The sequence below is a fragment of the Meles meles genome, chromosome 2, assembly GCF_922984935.1.
Source record: "Meles meles chromosome 2, mMelMel3.1 paternal haplotype, whole genome shotgun sequence".
NCBI lineage: Eukaryota > Metazoa > Chordata > Mammalia > Carnivora > Mustelidae > Meles > Meles meles.
The window spans coordinates 133,987,377-134,010,095 of record NC_060067.1 but is presented as its reverse complement, the minus strand read 5'-3'; the positions used below and the strand labels follow the sequence as shown (position 1 = coordinate 134,010,095).

The window sequence follows — 22,719 nt, the reverse complement described above, 5'->3', positions numbered from 1 at the left end:
TTCATATGGTAACATACTATTAATTGTTCATAGTCTTTGCTTATAATCCTTTTTTTTTTTTTTTTTTTTTTTTCTTATTTTATTTATTTTTTCAGCGTAACAGTATTCATTCTTTTTGCACAACACCCAGTGCTCCATGCAAAACGTGCCCTCCCCATTACCCACCACCTGTTCCCCCAACCTCCCACCCCTGACCCTTCAAAACCCTCAGGTTGCCCCAACCTCCCACCCCTGACCCTTCAAAACCCTCAGGTTGTTTTTCAGAGTCCATAGTCTCTTATGGTTCGCTTATAATCCTTTTTTATTTCACAGAGAATGCCCTCTCAATCTCTGTTTTCTTCTCAGTGAATCCAGTTAAAACTTTGTCAACTCTTTATTTTCAAAGAACAAACTTTAGTTGTTGTAATCATCCCTCAGAACAACATACTGCTTAAAATACAACCTATGAGAAATTATACTAGTTACCAAGCATGCTTAGATATAACCTTAAGGAAAACATGTACTGGCAATAGGCCTCTGGAGGAGAGGATGATAGACGTTTTTGGAGTGAGACTGGGGATTCCTGGCTCAGTCAGGACTGAATGCCACCTGCTTCATTTTTCCATTCTCTCCCTTCCCCAGAGAGTATCATCAGATAGTCAGACAATCTTTTCATTTGGGCTTGCTCACTATAGGTCATGTACTATATGACCAGACATGTTTTTCCTTTCTTCTTACATATGTTCAAGACTCATGGTCAATGTGTAATCTACTCTGGCTTTGTTGATTGTTACTCACTTTCTAATAAATATGAGACTGAGGAGTTATTTGGGGTGACTGTCTTTTCTACTGTTGCCCTCTCCTCCCATTCTCTTGCAGCTCACTTGTTTGTGCCTCATTCTTCTCCCTGTGCCATCGGGAGGTGGCAAATTATGATGTTTAATTTTATAGTTTTTCTCTTCTGGTTTTCTTTTATTTCTACTCTTATATTTATTATCCCTTTCCTTTAATTTGCTTCTCTTTTTCTAGTTTCTTAAGATGAAATCTTAGATTATTGATTTTAGATCTATCTTTTTTTAAATGTAAGTGTTTACAGCTACAAATTTCCCTCTAACCACTGCTTTAGCTACATCCTATAATTTTATTATGACATGTTGTCCTTTATATTCATGTGAAAATATTTTCTATTTTCTTTTGTGATTTATTTTTGACCCATTGATTAACTAGGACCATGTACTTTGAACCTCAAAAAAATTATGATTTGTTTCTAATTTAATTTTATTCTGGTCAGAGAATATACTTTTTTAATGATGTACATAAATTTCAATTTCATGTGGTCTTTCAAAGGCTTAACAATCTAGTTTATTTTTGAGAATGTTTCATGTGAACTTGGGAAGAATTTGTTTTCTGTTTTTTCTAAGTTCTGTGGTCTATAAATTTAAGTCTAGCTGGCTTATAGTGCTACTCAAGTCTTCCACTTCTTTGATGACTTTCTAATTTGCTTATATATTATCAAAAGTGGGGTACTTAATTATCTAATAATTATTATTAAATTGTATATTTCTCTTTTCAAAAATGTCAAAGCTAAAATAAGTTAATACTTTATAATGGATCATAAGAATAACAATCATTGGCACCAAGGGATTGTTATATTTCTTTGAAGGATCAGGTAATTCTTTTTGTTTGTTCATTTGTTGTTTTATTCAAATATAATTAATATATAACAGTATATTAGTATTGGGTGTACAATGTAGTGATTCAACAATTCTATACATTACTCAGTGCTTATCATGATAAATGTACTTTTAATTCCCTTTACCTGTTTCACCCATCCTCCCTCCTGCTTCCCTTCTGGTAACCACCAGTTTGTTCTCTATATTTAAGAATCTGGTTTTTTGTTTGTCTCTTTTTTTCTTTGTTCATCTGTTTCTTACATCCCACATATAAGTGAAATCATATGGTATTCGTCTTTCTCTGACTGACTTATTTCACTTAACATTATACCGTAAAGATCCATCCATGTCACTGCAAATAATAAGATTTCATTCTTTTTACGGCTGATTAATATTCCATTATATATATACCACTTCTTCTTTATTCATTCATCTATGGATGGACATTTGGTCTACTTCCATAATTTGGGTATTATAAATAATGCTGCAATAATCATAGGGGTGCATTTATCCCTTTGAATTGCTAGTTTTGTATTCTTTGGGTAAATAGCCAGTAATGCAATTACCAAATCATAGGGTAGTTCTATTTTTCACTTTTTGAGGAAGCTCCATACTGTTTTTCACAGTGATTTCATCAGTTTACATCTGCACCAACAATGCACAAGGGTTCCTTTTTCTCCATATTCTCACCAACCCCTGTTGTTCCTTGTTTTTTTTTTTTTTTAATTTTGTTTTATTTTAGTGATTCTAACAGGTGTGAGGTGATATCTCACAGTTATTTTGATCCACATTTCCCTGATGATGAGTTGAGCATCTTTTAATGTGTCTATTGGCCATCTGTATATCTTTTTGGAAAAAATATCTATTCATGTTCTATGCTTTGTTTTAATTGGTTTATGTTCTATTTTGGTCTTGAGTTGTATAAGTTTTTATATATTTTGGATATTAACCTTTTATCTGATACCTTCTCTCATTCAGGAGATTTTTTTGTCTTATTGATTGTTTCTTATGTTGTGCAAAAGCTTTTTATTTTGATGTAGTTCCAATAGTTTATTTTTGCTTTTGTTTCTCTTGCCAAAGGAGACACATCTAGAAATATGTTTCTATGGCTAATGTCAAAGAGAATACTGCCTGTGTTTTCTTCTAGGCATTTTATGGTTTTAGGTCTCATATTAGGTCTTTCATCCATTTTGAGTTTATTTTTGTGTATAATGTAAAAAAAGTTGTCCAGTTTCATCTTTTTGCATGTAGCTGTCCAGTGTTCCCAGCATTTGTCAGACTGTCTTTTTCCCTTTGTCTATTTTTGCCTCCTTTGTTGTAGATTAATTGACCATAAAAGCATAGATCTATTTCTGTTCCATTGTCTTTATCTATTTTTTTGTGTCAGTACCATACTGCTTTTAATCAGGTAATGCTTTTTAAAAGACCTTTATATATTCATCTTAAAAAATAATCCTAGACAATGTGGTAATTATTTCACAATATAAACATATATCTATCTCTATGTTGTACACCTGAAACTAATACAAAGTTATATGTCAATTCTATGTCAATTTAAAAAAATAAATGAATAAACAGGGAATGGAAAAATGTAAAAAATATCTTTTAAAGAGTATCTAATATGCTGTTTTAAAATTATATGTTCACCTATTTGTTAATAACCTAGACATCTAAATCTTTAGCTATTGTGACATAAACGTTAAGTATATATAAGCCACATATCTATTTCTCTCGACTGGACTGTTATAAAAGCAAACAAACTACCTAACAAATGCTTGTAATTATGTTGTTACCCAGTTACCTAACATTTTATTCATCACTCAAAAGACCTTTAACTTTTTCAATAAAGTAATGTTCTTAATTTCTACAGAACTAATTCCAAACTTCTTGTTCTATTTTGAAACACTTATATTTACCCCAATACCAATTCTCCTCATGTTTCCTTAAAGAACTGGTAGTATCTTTACTGCTCACATATATATATTTTAAACCTTTTGTCTAAAAAGTAATAAACACAGATTTAGTCATAGATAAAATTTGCACCTTCTTTTCAAGGATAATGTGATGTAATTTTTGAAGCTAGACTTTAATTCCTTCTAATCTGGATTAATTTTACACCTCAGAGTTTGGGCGTCATTCTTTTTGACTGATTATATAGCTTTCTAATTGAAATTGAGAAGTACTAGGTTAGATGAATGGTGAGAAAATTAAAAACCTCTCTTTCCTTACACTTTTCCTCCTTGTCAACTTGCTGAAAATATTTCCAAGAGAAAGATGAATAGATGAGAAATGATTAGCTTTACTATTCTACTAAGAAAGAGTCAAGCTCATAAAAAATAACTTGCAAAACTGTGAGGTCATCACCTTTTTAGCATGTTCTAGTTTTAATAAGGCAGAAGCATAGAAGAATAACACTTAGATTTTAAATAGCTAAAAGCATTCATTATTACATTTTTTTTTTCTTGGAAAGCAGAAAATGTGTGGTACACGGTTAAAACAACAACCCTGTTTTATGAGTTCTGATGCATTTTTAAGTATAGCCACATCATTGTTTGGCTGATGTTGAAATACAATTTTTATATCTAGAAATTAGAATCATTGTCATTCTTAAGAAGCTTTTCTCGAAAATATTTAGCAAAATTTTTCAAATAGAAATAGCACTGCTTTTAAAAGAATTATAGTAGCTCTTTAATTTATCTCAATGTAGCACACCTGATATATAAAAAAAGTCTTTTATAGAATACTTTTAAAATGTGGATGAAATTATGTCCACCAAACTTTCAACTTATGTCACTTCTAGCGATATATCCTAAAAGTGCATTTCCTTATTTTTTTTTTTAAGATTTGATTTATTTATTTGAGTGAGAGAATGCATGCACCATGAGGACGAGCAGATTCTGCTGACTGCAGAGCCTGACTCAGGGCTTAGTCCCATTACCCTGAGATCATGGCCTGAGCCAAAATTAAGAGTGTGACATTTACGTGACTGAGCTACCTAGGTGGCCCCTAAGATTCACTTCTATGATTACAAAAAATTCAGATGCACAGGACACCTGGGTGGCTCAGTGTGTTATGCCTCTGCAGGTCATGATCCCAGAGTCCTGGGATCAAGGTCCACATCGGGCTCTCTGCTCAGCGGGGAGACTGTTTGCCCCTCTCTCTCTGCCTACCTCTCTTTCTACTTGTGATCTCTCTCTCTCTTTCTCTGTCAAATAAATAAATAAAAATCTTTAAAAAAAATTCAGGGGCACAAAGTTATTCTTTGGACTATCTGGAATCACAAAATACTGAAAACAAACTAACTGCTGTTTAAGGAAAAGTGGTTGAGTAACCTATGCTACATTTATACAATGGAACATCTATAAAAAATCATATACATTTTTTATTCTATAAAAAATCTATACATCTATAAAAAAGAATGAGAAAGATTTCTGTGAACTAATATCAAGTAATTTCCAAGATATGCTGCTAAGTAAAAAAAAAAAAAATCAAACCATGAATGAGTATTTATAATGTGTTAATCTCTCTGTAACAAAACTTAAGTGGATGTCACAAATGCATATGGCTGCTTATTTGTGACAAATGAAAAAAAAATGATAAATACAAACCAGAGACTAAAGAGAATTTTTAGTTATATGGGAGTTAGTGGGAAAAAGATGATGGAAAGAAAGTAGAATGGGAATATTACAGCAAGGATGAGAGGGAAATGACACTTTTTAAAATATACCTTTTTGTATTGTTCTGTCTCTTAGAACCATAAGAATAGTTTGTAGACATTTCACATACTCTAAGAATTAAATAATTCAAAATAAATGGGATTAAAGAAAATTCAAAATGGAATAAAAGTCCAAAGAAATGGAACTAACTTTATAATAAGCAAATAAAATATCCACATTGAAGGAGTGGGAAAGGAAAGAACTAACTTACGTAACTTTGGACAACAATATCTTGGATGGATGTTGTAAGACTAACACAAAAAGAATCATAAATACTGCAGTCTTATCAGTAAATTTATTTCTCACAACTTGGAAACAATTATATCTGTACACTAGAATTAAAGTAATAAGTAAATACATTGTAGATACTTAGACTTGAGCTTGACAATATTGGGAAAGATACAAATAAGGAAAATGGGAAGGGCCAATATTAATCTTGTGTACTGGATTAGAATCCATGGTCTCAGTATGAACATGTATTTTTAGATAGCTGATGGATAGATTTTAGATACATAGGTAGATAGATATTTATATGGATATAATAGATATAGGTATGGATATAAATATGAGTATGGGATAGATACACAAGTACAAAAATACAGGAGTGTGTATATTGTGCCTTAGTGTGTGTGTGTGTGTGTGTGTGTGTGTGTGTGTGTGTGTGTGTTTATTAGCCTGAACACTGAGAGAACCTAGAAATAATGACTTCTCATAGTAAAATTAATGTTTAAGGCCTTTGCTTGATTTCTAAATACTATTATTTAAAAAAGAAAGAAACCTGGACATCTTGCAGAAGTGTTTGATTACAAGTCTGGGACAGAAAAAAAAAATACAAGAAGTTATAGAAGATGAACATAGTTGTGGGACCACAGGGAAAAGAAATATTAGAAAGGAAGAAAGGGATGGAGGAAGGGAGAAGGAAATAGAAGAGGGAGGGAATAGGGGAAAATGGAAAAGAGAGGGAATTTGGTAAAAGAACACAGGATAACAGTTAGTTATCCAAAATACTAAATAAATGTTGATGTCTTTAAATCATAACCCATAGAGTCAAATAAAATTTCTCAGCCCATACAGATATAAATGAATAATCAGTTAAATAAATACTTAGAAAGAAAGACAGTTTTCACTTTTAGAATTGCAGTTAACAAATGTAAAAAAAAAGACAAATTAAAGCAACCATTAGGCAAAAACCTTAGTAATCATATGCACACCAGATCCAATCATGAATACTAATATTAGCAAAAATTTGAAGAAAAACAACAAACAATCTCCCTCAAAATATATGTTAAATAAGCAGGGAAAGCTAGTAACTTTAGAATAGAGAGATAAACCAAAAACTACCTTAAGAGAGTGATGAAGGTCAACATCATCATTAATAAGATATATGACATCCTATATCTCAAAATTTGATGCAAAGAAATGGTACAACCTCATTTTGTTATTCTTTAAAAAAAATGTAAAAACTTCACCCACTCATAAAAAATTAGACAAACATAGAGCAAAGGCCATTCATTAATATAAGTGAACAGGGGCACCAGAGTGGCTCAGCTGGTTGAGTATCTGACTCTTGGTTTTGGCTCAGGTCATGATCTCAAGGGTTCTGGGATCAAGCCCCACTTGGCTATGCTCAACAGGGAGTCTGATTGAAGATTATCTCCCTCTGCCCCTCCCCCCACTCATGCTCATGCTCTCTCTCTTTCTCTCTGTGTGTCTCTCTCTCACAAATAAAAAAATAAATAAGCCTTTAAAAAAATAACTGAAAATAATCTTCAAAACTGTGGAAGTGTGGGGCACCTGGGTGCCTCAAGTTAAGTGGCCAACTCTTGATTTGGTCTCCAATCATGACCTCAGGGTGGTGAGATAAAGCCCTGCATGGACCTCTGTACTCATTGGGGAGTCTGCTTGAGATTTGTTCCCTCCCCTCTGCCCTTCCACCTACTGTTTTTCTCTTCCTCTTTCTTTCTCTTTAAAATAAATAAATAAGTAAGTAAATAAATAAATCTTTCTTTTCTCTTTCTCTTTCCCTTTAAAATAAATAAATAAATAAATAAATAAATCTTTTTTAAAAAATGTGAAAATGTGAAAAACAAGGAAGGACAGAGGAAAAGTTATAGACTGCAAGAAAGGAACATGCTTTCCTGCTAGGATCCTTGAACATTTAAAAAAAAGGGGACTTTAGTGCAAAGCTGTTGAAGCCAAATAATATTTTGGAGTTAGACAGTAGTATTATACTAATGTAAATTTCCTGTTTTGGACAATTATAGTTATTTAAGATGTTAACTAGAGAAGGAGGCTTGATGAAGGATTTATAAAAACCCTACTATTTTTACTGCTCTTCTGTAAGTTTAAAGTTAATCCAAAATATAAACTAAAAAAAAAAAAATCAAAAAGAGGAGAAAAAGAAAAGTCATAAATCTAGGCAAAAAACTGACATTTATTTGGTCTTATTTGCTTTCTCTAGGGAGCCGAGAGCCATGTGTTTACTGAGTTTTTATTTAAGAGATGAAAGATGTCCTGGGTAAACAGTCAAAGCAGGGAAAGAACCAGACATTATACAGGCATATCTCATTTTATTGTGCTTCATTTTATTACACTTTACAGAAGCTTTGCTTTTTACAATGAAGATTTCTGGCAACCTTGTGTAGAGCAAGTCTGTTAGCAGCACCATTTTTCCAAAAGCATTTCCTCACTTCATGTGTCTATGTCACATGTGGTAATTCTCATGATATTTCAAATTTTTCATTATTTCACTTGTTATGGTGATCTGTGAGGAGTGATCTTCGATGTTCCTGCTACAATTGTTTTGGGGTGCCATCTTGTATGGAATGCCCATACAAGATGACAAATTTAATCGATCAATGTGTGTGTTCTGACTGCTCCACCAATTAGCTATTCTCCATCTCTCCTTCTCCTGCAGCCATTCTATTCCCCGAGATAAAACAATATTGAAATTAGGCCACTTAAAAACTCTATAATGACCTCTAAGTATTCATGTGAGTGGAAGAGTCACACATCTCTCATTTTAAGTCAAAAGCTAGACATGATTAAGCTTAGTGAGGAAAGGATGTCAAAAACAAAGATCAGCTTAAAGCTAGGCCTCTTGCACTTCTTGTGCCAGTTAGTCAAGTTGTGTATTCAAAGGAAAAGTTCTCAAAGAAAGTTTAAAGTGCTACTTTAGTAAACTTATGGATAATAAAAATCAAAACAGCCATATTGCTGATATGGAGAAAGTTCTGCGTGGTCTGGATAGAAAATCAAATCAGCCACAATATTCCCTTTAGTCAAAGTCTCATCCAGACCAAGCTCTTAACTTTCTTCAATTTTTGTGAAAGCTGAGAAGAAGAAGAAGAAGAAGAAGAAGAAGAAGAAGAAGAAGAAGAAGAAGAAGAAGAAGAAGAAGAAGAAGAAGAAGAAGATCATGATTAAAGCTAGCAGAAGTTAGTTCAGAAGATTTAAGAAGAGAAGTCATCTCTGTATCAGAAAGGTGCAAGCTGGAGCAGCAAGTTCTGATGTGGAAGCTGCAGCAAGTTATTCAGAAGATCCAGCTCAAAGAACTGATGAAAGTGGACATACTGAACAACAGATTTGCAGGCTATACAGAACAGTCTTAAACTGGAAGAAGATGAAATCTAGGATTTTTCACAGCTACAGAAAGTCACTCCCTGGCTTCAAAGCTTCAAAGGACAGGCTAATTCTCCTGTTAGGGGATAAGGCAGCTGGTTACTTTGAAGATTTTATTTATTTTTTTATTTATGAATGACTGAGAGAGAGAGGAATGAGAGTACACATGGGAAACAGACAGAGGGAGAAGAACAAGGAGATTCTGCACCATGCATGGAGCCTCATGTGGGGCTCAGCCTAGGGCTCCGTGTGGGGCTCCATCTGAAGACCCATGAAATCATGATCTCAGCTGAAATCAAGAAGACGTTCAATCAGCTGAGCCACCCAGGTGCCCTGCAGCTGGTTACTTTAAGTTTGGAGCCAGTGCTCATCTCCTATTATGAAAATCCTAGGGCCTTCAGAAACATGTTAAATCTACTGTGCCTGTCCTCTATCAATGCAATTGCAAGGCCTGGGTGACGGCACATCTTTCTACAACATGGTTTACTGAATAGTTTAATTCTGTTGAGACCTACTGCTCAGTAAAAAGATTCTTTTCAAAATATGATTGTTTATTGATAATTCATTCTCCTGGTCACCCAAGAACTCTAATGGAGATGGAAAATGAGGTTAAATTTGCTTTCATGGCTGCTACCATGACATGCATCCTATAGCCTCTAGATTTAGGAGTCATTTTAAGTCTTACTATTTAAGACCTACAGTTCATAAGGGTATAGATGCCATAGATAGTGATTCCTCTGATGGACCTGGGCAAAGTAAATTGAAAAGTTTCTGGAAGGGATTCACCATTCTAGATGTCATTAAGAATATTTGTGATTCATAGGAATAGGTCAAAATATCAATTTAAGAGGAGTTTTGAAGAAGTTGACCTTAATCCCCATGGATGACTTTGAGGGGTTCAAGATTTCAGTGGAAGAAGTAACTGCAGATGTGGTGGGTATGGCAAGAGAACTAGAATTAGGAGTGGAAATCAAACATGTGACTGAATTACTGCAACCTCATGATCAAACTTGGGCAGATGAGATGGTTCTTACAGCCGAGTGAAGAAAGAGGTTTTTTTGTTTTGTTTTGTTTTTTGAGATGGAATCTACCTCTGATGAAGACCTTGTGAGGATTGTTGAAATGACAACAAAGGATTGAGAATAATGCACAACCTTAGTTGATAACACAGCAGCAGGGTTTGAGAAGATTGGCAACTTTACCCACAGTAGAACTTCTTTCAAAATGAGAGTCAAACACCATTGCATGCTACAGAGAATTCGCATATGAAAGAAAAAGTCAATGTGGCTAACTTTGTTATTGTATTTTAAAAAATTGCCACAGCTATCCTGACTTTCTAGCAATCACTACCCTGAGCAGTCAGCAGTCAGCAGCCATCTGCATTGAGGCAAGATACTCCACCAGCAAAAACATTATGATTCACTGAAAGCTCAAATGTTAATTAGCATTTTTAAACAATAAAACATCTTTTAGATATGTACATCGGCAGCTTTTAAAGATATGCTACTACATACTTAATAAACTCATATAGTGTAAACACAAATTTTATATGCAATGGGAAGCCAAAAATTAATTAGGATCACTATATTTCAATATTTGGTATATTAGGGTAGTCTGAAACCCTCAATATCTCTGAGATATGCCTGTATCATAAAGTTTTATCACTTAAACAGGAGTACTAGATAACTTTGCATACTTCATAGGGGGATAGTGGTGATATTTTCCTGCCTCTGCTTTGTTTGTGGGTGGGTGGAAAACAAAAACAAATAAACAAAATAAAGACTCAAACAACACAAAGAAAAGTGGGGGAAAAAATCTGACCTCATGCAGTTCTCACAATGAGAAATGTCAAGAAATGTCAACAGAAGAAATTTAAAGTGGCCTCAAGTTGATAATATCCAAAGCTCCTGACACAACTAGACACTTTTAAAATATAGGCCTGAAAGAATTGAGAGATAGATGTACAAGAACAACACCAAAAAGAAGTAAAACAATACAAAAATTGCAAATAACCTTGGAAACAAAGCACTTAAAATGAGAACCAACAGATATGTATATTTTATTTTATTTATTATTATTTTTTAAAGATTTTATTTATTTGTCAGAGAGAGAAAGAGCACAAGCAGGGAGAACAGCAGGCAGTGGGAGAAGCAGAAGGAGCCCCACGTGGGACTTGATCCCAGGATCCCAGGATTATGACCTGAGCTAAAGGCAGATGCCTAGCCAACTGAGCCCCCCAGGCATCCCTGTAGAGTATATTTTAAATGCAAAATATATTTTAATTATGTAAATTACATAAAAATATAAAATATAAAACACACACTTGATATATTCAGACAATGAAATATTATCCATGCAAAAGGGAATTGAGCTATCAAGTCATCAAAAGACACAGAGAAACTTTAAATGCATATTGCTAAGTGAAGGAAACCAATCTGAAAGGGCTATATACTGTATGATTCTAACTGTATGATATTCTTGAAAAGTTAAACTGTGGAGATAGTTAAAAGATCAATGGTTGCCAGGGATTTGGGGTGAGAGATGAATAGACAGAGCACAGAGCATTCTTAGGGCAATGAAACTACTCTCTGTGATAATACAAACGTAGAGATATGTCACTATAAATTTGTTCTTACCCATAGAATGTACAACACCCACATAATGTACACCATAGACTCCAGGTGCTAATGATGTGTCATTTTAGGATCACCGGTTGTTACACATTGCCACTCTAGCCCAGGATTTTGATATTGGGAAATATTGCAAATGTAGAGGCAAAGGGAATGGGAAATCTCTTTAATTTCCTCTCAATTTTGCTATGAACTTAAAATAACTTTATAAAATTAAATTCTCTCTTAAAATTATTTGATGTGTTCAGAGACATAAGAGATAACCTTGAAAGTACAATAAAGGATGAAATAGGTATCAAAAAGATAAGATAATTTTGAAAAATCATCAAATAGAACTCTAATAAACTCTAATAAAACTGAAAATAAGCTCTTAAAATGAATAATCCAGTAGGTTTGACCAAGAGAGAACTAGTGAAGTAATTACACAGGAAGAATGATGATATAATTTGTGGACATCAGAAAAATAAAGATTTCAGGCAAAACCATCCAAAATTTTACATGATATATGGAAAATTACATTTAAGAAATTCTAGTGTTAGCTGTGGTGTGTGGTTCAGTGGGAGAATAGCAATACTCAAGAGAGTCCTCTTTCTATGGTCTACTATAATGATGAAGCTAATGAAGGCAATATATGGGTGTTGTAACAGTGGAGAGGCTATGGATGAAAAGAATGTGGAAGCCATTTTGAAAAAGACTTCAATGTTTGAGCTAATTAATAGGGTTTTGCAGCACTTTCTTTTGATTATTTGTCTGTATTAATTAAATTAGAAAAATTTTAAAAGATACTATACTAAATCATATTAGAGGATGCTTAACTACCACACATTTAGGGATGTGGTTGGCCAAATTTTAATGATTCTGTTGTTAAAATGCAGATACTAGGTCACTTAACTCAGTATCTGCAGCATTTCCAGGATGCATATGTAATTTTGCAAGAAATAGGAAAATCACTCATTCCAACAAAGGAAGTATACACATTCCACCATTAAAATAAATATATACCAATGGCACTAACAAATTTAACTGCCCAAACTTCTGTGGTTAGCATTGTTTGGAATATGGCTTGAAAATAATTTTTCATTCTTCATCTGTGAGATGAACGAGGTCCTATTTATAAATCAAAGATAAAATAAAGTTGGTTTTTCTAAATCTATCAAGTATTTATTCAGTAAAGATTATACAGCAGTTGTCAGCATGGAATGTAATGCCATCAACAAAAAAAATACCATCAACAAAATCTGGTTTACCAATTGTACATAACTATCCTAGGACAATACACATAGAAAGTGTCAAACCTAGAATTAAAAAAAAATAAATAAAATCTTAAACCACGATAAAACTATATTCCTTTCACTACACAATGTTGCCCCTCCAGCTGTTCTACCAATTCACATATTCAGTTACTATACATCTATACATTACTTGGAAAACAAGTCTACATTTCATGCTTGTTCCCATTGTATTCTGATGCAATTGAAACATCAAGCATAATTTAACTTCCCTCTAATTTCAAATTTAAGACAAAAATAGAGAAACTCTTATTGTCTTCTGAATAAACAATATTAGAATACTCCTTTAGTTAAAAAAAAATTGTAAGAGACTCTTAATCTCAGGAAACAAACTGAGGATTGCTGAGGGTTGGGGTGGGGAAGAGATTGGGCGGCTGGGTGATGGACATTGGGGAGAGTATGTGCTATGGTAACTCCGTGAACTGTGTAAGACTGATGACTCACAGACCTGTACTGTTGGGGCAAATAATACTTAATATGTTAATTTAAAAAAAATCAAAATGGTTGCTCTTTGCTGGTGAAGTAACATATAGCACCTGCACTGTGACCACTCATAATTAGTTCCCAAACTAACTTTTGTATTGTCCAGGGCCTGTCATACTCACACATTCCACAGTGAATTCATAAGCAATCCATGAAGTCATTATTCTTTCTAAGGTTGGACAGCACTTAACCTAATACATTCCTTCTTATCTTTGAATTACTGGTTCTTTATCTCCTAAGTCAACCAGTTCAGATGATCCTTTTCCCATATTTTAAAAATATTTAAGAACTTAGGTCATTACCCAACATGTTTTTTTTAAGATTTTTTTTATTTTTTTTAAATTTTTTATTAATTTATTTATTTTTTCAGCGTAACAGTATTCATTGTTTTTGCACAACACCCAGTGCTCCATGCAACACGTGCCCTCCCTATTACCCACCACCTGGTTCCCCCAACCTCCCACCCCCGCCCCTTCAAAACCCCCAGGTTGTTTCTCAGAGTCCATAGTCTCTCATGGTTCGCCTCCCCTTCCAACTTCCCTAGATAAGATTTTATTTTTAAGTAATCTCTGTACCCAACATGGGGCTCAAACTACAAAACCCAAAGTCAAGAATCACATGCTCCAACAACTGAGCCAGCCAGGTGCCCCATTACCCATGTTTTGTATAGCTAGATAACCAGAGGTCAGGCATTGGCCACCTAGATACTAGAGATAAAACAAGAATGAAATTTTTTGGAAAAAAGTAAAGTATTATTTATTTAATTCATTTTAATTTAAAACATTAGAAGCATTGAGAACTAAGGTATTATATTTATTTAAAAAAAAAACAAAAACAAAAAAAAACTTACCAAGGGTAGCATCAGCAGTCTTTGCCTTTTTTTCATTATATAACAAATTACAAAGGAATTATCTTTCATATGCCTTTCTATACTTGTATCTGCTTCCAAACATTTTATGCTATGTGTTTCAAAGCCATGGAATACCTTCTAGAGTGTCTTTAATGTGAAGTTTTTGCCAGTGTCACTCCCTGTGGGACATCTTCATCCTTTTCAACACAATAATGTTCCTTATTGATGTCCATATGTTCACTTGTCTAACTTTGTTTAGTCAATCTGGCAGCATAACTAGAGTCTCCTGAAGAGTGCCATTGTCAACATTCCCACACCCCACTCTTTCTCATATAATTCCACTTGTGTTTGATGTGAATTTTATTTCTGGTCGATTTATCATTTTTCTTTCTTTTCTTTTTCTTTTTTTCTTTCTTTTTTTTTTTTTTTTTGCTGTATTTTCATATTTGTGGGCCAACTTCCTTTTTTATCATCCATGTTGGAAAACGTCACTGGGGTTTATAATGGGGAGGAAAGGAGACAATCCAGCTACACACTCTGAAGACAGTGTGTGAACTGATTAACATGCACAAAGACCAGTTCCTTTTAGACTTCAAGAGAACAGTGGCATAAGTGCTCACAGATCCCTTTATGTATCTATTATTTGCTTACTGACTTGTGGACTAAAGAGGTGGCAATGAATTTTGTACTTCACCATTTCTCATATGTAATGCTCAACGGTAACTAAAAATTGGACCATGTTGTTAGAAGATTTGCATTATTTAACTACACCATAATCATTCAAATTCATCCTTCTCAGAGTCATTTAAAGCCAATTGTTGGCTGTAATTTCTACAGCAGAAAGGAATGTGAGATACAGTAAAAATGTAATATTTCATAAACAGTTTCCAATAGAGATTAATAAACAGGATATTTATAAAATCTTGATGAGATTACTATGCTATATGTGTGCCTATAGAGAGCAGAACAGTGATTTCAAAAGTTGAATACAATTAGTATATGTTGATTACTTCACTTTTGATGTAATAAGATTACTATAGTTACTAGCAGTCAAATAGTATTAAAAATAGTATGTAGGGGCGCCTGCGTGGCTCAGTGGGTTGGGGCCTCTGCCTTTGGCTCTGGTGGTGATCCTGGGGTCCTGGGATTGGGCCCCGCGTTGGGCTCTCTTCTTGGCGGGGAGCCTACTTCCCTTCCTCTCTCTCTGTGTGCCTCTCTGCCAACTTGTGATCTCTGTCAAATAAATAAATAAAATCTTAAAAAAAATGTATGTATTCAACTCATAAAAATCAAAACAATCTGTATTTTTAAGCGAGTTAAGGCTAAAACTGTAACTGCCTATCATGGATTAATTAACTAGAATATTTTGATGACATTGATGGCAGCTTTCTTATAGTCTAGTTAATAAGTGAGAATACATTGACACTAAAATCTTAATTGATCTTTCAATAGGGTATACACTATTAAATACATCATACTGCTCATACTCAAAAATTCATTTAAATCATTGGCCATATAAGGTTTCTCTAAGTGTGCAACAGCTTGTATGTATTCCTAATTAAAATTTTTGTTTTCTCCTCTCAAAAATCTACTTAGTCATAAAATACACTCATGTAATAATTGCTAACTCTTCATAAAATACACATCTTTAGTATCAAAAAGCCTTTTATGTATGAGTTGTAAAACAATATACAGAAATATTGTTTAGTAAAAACAGTTGTTTCAGTTGAAATGTGGTAGGATCAGGCATGTGAAAGACATTTCGTGCCTTTGTTTTAAATTGGCTTGGTTTAAATTCAGCATGATATATTACCACAGATAATATTTGCTGGAAAAATTAACAAGCTGAAGGTCAGAAAGAGAATGGGAAGCTCCTCCACGCAGAAGGGTGTGCAGCAGTTAGGAACTATAATGGGACAGTAGGGATTTGCAGTAATGAGGATTTAGCCCTTTTACTCTATCTTCTACTTACAGTCTTTTCAGCAAGTTATGTGTAGACTAGTGGGCCCAGGCAGTCAGGATTTAGCTGCTACCTGTGAGGATACAGTCCTGGCACTTGGTGTAAGTGACAGCCTCTGTACCCTGTGAGCACAAGCTATTTACTATTCCTATGAGATGTGGTGGCTGAAGTGGACTCTGGCAGAATATGGGTGAGACAGGGTAGTTCCAGCTATTTTTATGTAAATCAAGGCACAAAGGAGATAAGGAAGAAGGAGAAATGCAGAAGCAACTTCCTTTCTTTTCATCTTTATCTGTTCTTGTCTGCATCACTCCAGAACCACCAGCTCCCCCCAGCTTCTGGCTTCATTTGTCTTGTAAGAACTAGGCTCCCATAATCTTCTGAAAGTGCCAGGCTCAAGTAATTGGTGTTCCTTTTATAGCCACCTGAACCCCAGATCTGAGGGGCTGCTTCTCTGAGATCTTGATGTACCTAAAGTTATTTTAATCAGTGAAGTTTGAATTTGATCTAATAAATACTGTACTTAAAATACATTAAGGAGTTGGAAATTATGTGTGTGTGGGTGGGTGTGTGTGTAGAGTTTATTCAATAACAATTTAGGGATGTAAAAATTGGTACCAAAGCATCAGATGAAAGAATAGAAATGAAATTCTTTTGGGAAATAAATGTAAGGGGGGCAGTAGACACATTTTTAACAAACCTTACTGAATTACTCAACACTTCAAAGTAAATACAGGTTATACTTAGACACTTTGATAAAAATAAAAACTAAAATATCAATTCAGGAAACTAATTGCAAACAATAAAGTTTAATTACCCTAAATAACAGGAAATAAAATATTAAATATAATAATCTAGAACATATTCCCATTGAATTAAAAAATAAGATTCTGTTAGCTGTTCTTAATAATACTTTTAGAACTATTGGGCTGGGGGGAACTTAGCTAATACTATAAAACAAGAAAATTTTCAAATTAGCACATTGTGAGAAAGTAGCTAAAAACCAGGTTGTATATTACGATTTTATAATCACAGTCAACCAAACAGCAAACACAATACAATTGCAAATGCTTATGCATACAACACCTTGGTCAGAGCTGTTAACATTGTCTTTACTTCAATTGAGTTATGTCTAATTTTGGAACTACCCATGTTAAATTTAACCATCACTTGACAGACCTTCAAGAAAAAGCATACTATGACTTGACAGTGAAACAAAAAAGCTTGGGAACAGTAGTGGGTGCTTACATCTGATATAGTAAAACATACTTATTGTTTGAATAATGTCTTACAAGGGAAAAACACAACAGTCTATGGGACTTGAGAAAAGAAGAAACACTCTGATACCTACAACTATGTTATAGTTTGTCATTTATATATAAGCCAAATGATGTCCTATTATAAGCTATGTGGTATAAGAGAAGAGAAATTGCCTACTCCTTGGAATAGATGAAAAAAAACTGAGAGAGTTGACCAATTTATGACTTGTATATCACTCTTGTCAAAGAAACCAATATCAATTTGATAGAAAGTTCCTGCTCCTTTTGAACAGACTATTTAACTTCCAGAAATACATGATTCAAATGAGAAAAGGTGAAATTAGGGATTCAGAAATGGCATTCTGAAAAAAGCTTTAGTGTACGTCAGCATTCCCAGAAAGTATGTTGCCAGTCCTAAAGATATCAAGATCATCACCAGAGGTTACAAAAACTATTACTTCATTGTGATTTTATTATTATGTATAATTTTAAGCTGCAGAAGAATTAGGCCATCCCCAAAGATTTTATCATGAGGGGAAAAAAGTTTGGATAAATGCTGAAAAGGAAAAGTAGGCAAATGTAATAAGAAATAGTCATAGAAAATATAATTAACACTATGTTTAATAATTGAATTTGTATTCAAAATATTTCCCACAGTTAAAACTGTAGGGTAAAATGGTTCAAATGTTGATTTCTGTGTAATATTTAAGGATGAGGAATTATCTTTGAAAAACTCATAGGAAAAGAATACTACCAAACTCATACATATTATAAAGCCAACTTTACTCTCTTTTTAAAGTTGGGATGGGCATTACAGGGAAAGAAGAGGACACAGAATTTTTTACCATATAGCAAATTAAATTTGGCAACACACAAAAATATGATACAACATGACAAAATATACAAAGATTAAATCATATTTTAATGTTTCAAATTTAATTAAAATATTTCATCACACTGAAAAAAGGAGGAGGAGGAGGAGGAAGAGGAGAAGAAGGAGGAGGAGGAGAAACAACCATAGCCATTAAGTACTGAATGACAAGTGATTACATTTAAAACAACCACACATTTTCACTTTTAACAGTTCAAACTATAATTGTGCCAATTCTGGAGAGAGAGAGAATCCAGGTGCTTCTTATTTTTCGGATTGTGCAGCAGAAATAGAGAAAAAAAGGTTTAAAAATGTCTATACCTATTTCTATGTAGATAGATATAGACACTCAGATTTGAAAAAATTTGGAAAATATATTTCCCCACTAATTTTATAGGTCAAAAGACATTATGTAGTTAATATTTTTGTGTGTGTGTTTAAATTTACTTAAATTTACCCCATACACAATTGAGATTCTTTATCTATGGACTTATATCCTATCAGTCATAATAATGTGTAGTATTAACTTATGTTTTTCTTTGCCATTTGTTAAAATAGTATAGTGTGTGGAGTATGGACCCAAATCTCAGTCCACATTGTGCAAACTTAGGCAAATTAAACATACTCTTTTTCTTCAGCTTTCTCGTCTGTACAAAGGGATAGATCAGTACCCACAGGGAAAAAAACACAAAATAAATGTTAGTTATTTTTAGGTTTAAATACACACTCTTATTATTTCTTTAAAATATTGCATTATTATTGTTCTTTTTTTAATATATGACTGAGAGAAAATGTTATCTTCTTAGCATAATGTTTAGAAAAGGGAATGCTTTTGTTCAATGTTTGTTTAATAAATGATTTATCAATTCTTCTGGGTATATTTGTTCTCATCACATAGAAAATGTCAAGAGTTGGCTTCTGAATATTAGATAATAAAATGATCACACCAGCTTTCAGGAAAGTTTGAATTAACATGAAGGTAGTGTTTGAATACAATGTCTGACCTTCCTACTTAGTACAACTCCAAAGCATCAACCTCATGGGTATGATTCCATGCACACACAAATACTTATCTACAATGACACAATTCCTCTCTAAGTAAACATTAAGTCAAAATAGGAATATCCTAGCATCAGCAAAATGTAGACTAAGACTAAGTAATTTTTTTTCACAATTTAAAAGTTTAATCACCTTGATCGGTAGATCACAAAAATTTGTAAACATTTCAATAAATCATCAAAGAGGTCTCCAAAATGAACAAATGTACTATATAGTAGACTTAGGAATGAATTGAAATATCATTTTTTAACATTTTGGCAAAAAAAGATAAGGGTAATAATGGGCTCAGTAATAAAGTGGATATTCAGACAGTGAAAAATCCCTAATTACCCTCAACTTCATTAGCCCACTTAAAGGCCTTAATTTCTTTTATGATACAACATGTATCATAAAATCTTCAATATCCTGAACTATGATTCAGTAATCTATCTATATAGATTCAGTAATCCATTACATAGATGTATAATGGATACTGTTTAATGTTTAATTGAGAGTGGAAGAAACAAACGAAAAGTTAAATGTGACTTCTTTATTACTTATTAAATGAAATCAGTTCATGCTAATTTTGAATATAACCTCAACAATAGATTTTTATAATGCTTCTTCTCTTTTCAGAATGGAAGCTTTTGAGCTACTACTTGTGGTTGAATGGTTGTGAATCATATGCCAATTTAGGAAAACATAAACAAATATCCTTCATGAATACCTTTCTCTTTGTCTACTAATAACAAAAATGTCTCATTATTACAATTGGAAATGTTCATTTCAAAAGTGAAAATACTTTTTTGTAAAGTAGTAGTAATATTAAAATAATCACGTCAGATAATGTAATAAGATCCATCTGTGTCTGAGCAGATTATTGCCTATAGAACATTGGTTTTCTTTATTCCAGTATCTATATAAAGTATCACCACACTCATTTTCTGAACATGAAATAGTGAGAACTAGTCACATTACCTTTATTTCCATATGAGGGATTTCTAGAAAATACTTACCTAGAAAGTATCACTATAATTTAGAAAGTCACTAATAAATCAAAATTATTTTACAGAATTTCAAGAGAGCCTTCTTGATGCCCTATATTTGAGAAGGCCAGGTAAGGTGGTCTTGGCTCGATGCTCAGTTTTGCTTTGTTTTCTTTTTTTCGCAAGGTTGGATTGTTCTTACTAAATTTGAGATTCTGTGTAGAAAGGAATCAAATACCAAAATTACTTACAAAGACTTTTCTGTTCTTGAGTATCATGATGTATCCGAAGTGTCCTCAGACTTGTAATGAAGGCAGCAAAGACAAGCCATAGACCTAAAATTCCCTAAAGACCTAAATAAAAGAGGGACAATCTGAAGGAGATGTGGTTTCTACACATGGACCTGATCAGTAAGGACATCTTGCAACTGTTACTATAAATTCCTGTGAAATGCTTGATGGGGTTAGGGATGGGTATTGGATAAGTGACCAGAATAAGACAACAGAAGCCAGAGTATACAGCACATACTCCCTTACTAAGGAAGTTTAGCCTTATTTGAAATTCCAAACAAGTCATTCCATGTGACTTTTGTTCTCCAAGTAGGTTGAACTACTTCTAATAGTTACTTTAATAATTAGATTTAAAATTCTGCCATATGTACTCATTTGTGGAATTTAAGAAACAAGACGAACAAGTGAAGGGAAAAAAGAGAGGGAGAGAGGCAAGCCAAAAAACAGGCTTCTTACTATAGAAAACAAACTGATGGTTACCGGGGGGGGGGAGGTTTAAAAAGTATTGGGATAAAATCTCAGATTTATATCTGGAGTGTGTTATTCTGCATATACTTACCATAATAATTATAAACTTTGATTCAGAAAATATAAATTTTAAGAATTCTTAGCTTAAAAATATGAAACTGGAGAATTCTTATAGAGAATTTCAACTAATGCAATTCTGGGTAATGGGCTTTTTATTGTACTAATTCCACTTTTTGTGCTAAATTTGACTTCTATTTAATGAAGGTAGTTTCAAGAATATAATTTGACCCAAGGGATCTTAGGCTTTTTTTTTTTTTTTCCAAAGTAGGCTCACCTAACATGGTGCCCACTGCAAGGGTTGACCTTATGACCCCAAGATCAAGACCTGAGCTGAGATCAAGAGTAGGAGGCTTAACCGACTGAGCCACCCAGGTACCCCAAGGGATTTTGGATTTTTTTTTTACAAGATTATAAGAAACTGATCACTATTTCAGGTGTCATTGATTTGGAACTTGTGATAATGAAGAGAGGAATGGGCTAAAGCTGCTTTGCTACTAAGAGAAGGTTTTCAACAAATAGCACTTGAAACTAACTATAAGGTATTCAAATGACTCAACTGTATGCAGTTAAGAACATTCTAATATTTTAAAATATTAATCACAGAAGCATTAGTATAAAATGCTTGACATATACATTAGAGTAGATTTGACAAGGAGTTACAAAAGATTATATTTTTCTTTAGTGAAGAAAACACAGTTGTTTGAGTGGGTTCTACAGATTAGTACCTAGAATATATACCTTATTTCTAATTTGTTGTGAGTATTTGAGGGAGAATGTCCATCATCAGATGAATAGTGATAAATCTTACTAAGTTTAAACTATTATCATACAGTTTACTAACCATAAATATAATGATGATTGAAATAATTAAACAAAAATAAGGCATTCAAAAATCTCTTTACTACAAAAATATAGGACTGTATCATTGTGAACTAATAATCCATTAATATGTACATAGTGACATAAAAATTAAAACAGGAAAAATAAGACACTGGAATTAATTTTTATTCTATTATATCAAATGACTAAGGAAACAAGAAGAGGTGAAAAATATCATTACTACTACCCCATTTAGTTCAATAAATTAAAATATAGAAAACAGCTTTGCGCAGTGGCAGTATTGTAGCCAATGAGGTTTATCCGAGGCGTGATTATTGCTAATTGAAAATATCGGAAACAGACTCTTACTAATATGATTTTTAACTGTAGAAAATGTCTGAATATAGACCAGATTCATAACACACTAAAAGTATAATTCAAATTAGATCAAATTTATTTCCTTGGAGACTATTTTCAATAAATCTCCTTATGAAATAACAAATTAATTATAGGATTAATAGCAGAATATCCTTTTGACATATGCCAGAGATATTCCTGTATGCAAGTGTTTATTTTTAACTTCCTAATCAAGATATAATTTAACATGACTGTAACTGTGATGAAGGAGGCATCAAGTATGTAATTAAAAGATAAGTCTTTTAGAGACACAAATTCTTAATTCTTAAGGAAAACATAATATAATTTAATTTGATACAAATTTACATTT

The 22,719-nt window shown here is 33.1% G+C and overlaps 1 non-coding gene across 1 annotated transcript; it reads left to right on the top strand.

Annotated features, from left to right (window-relative positions):
• Positions 1–22,273: 22,273 nt before the first annotated feature.
• LOC123937690 lies at positions 22,274–22,408 on the top strand. The gene has a single exon (XR_006817520.1). It is a non-coding gene; the product is annotated as a U4 spliceosomal RNA (small nuclear RNA).
• The last annotated feature ends 311 nt before the right edge of the window (positions 22,409–22,719 follow it).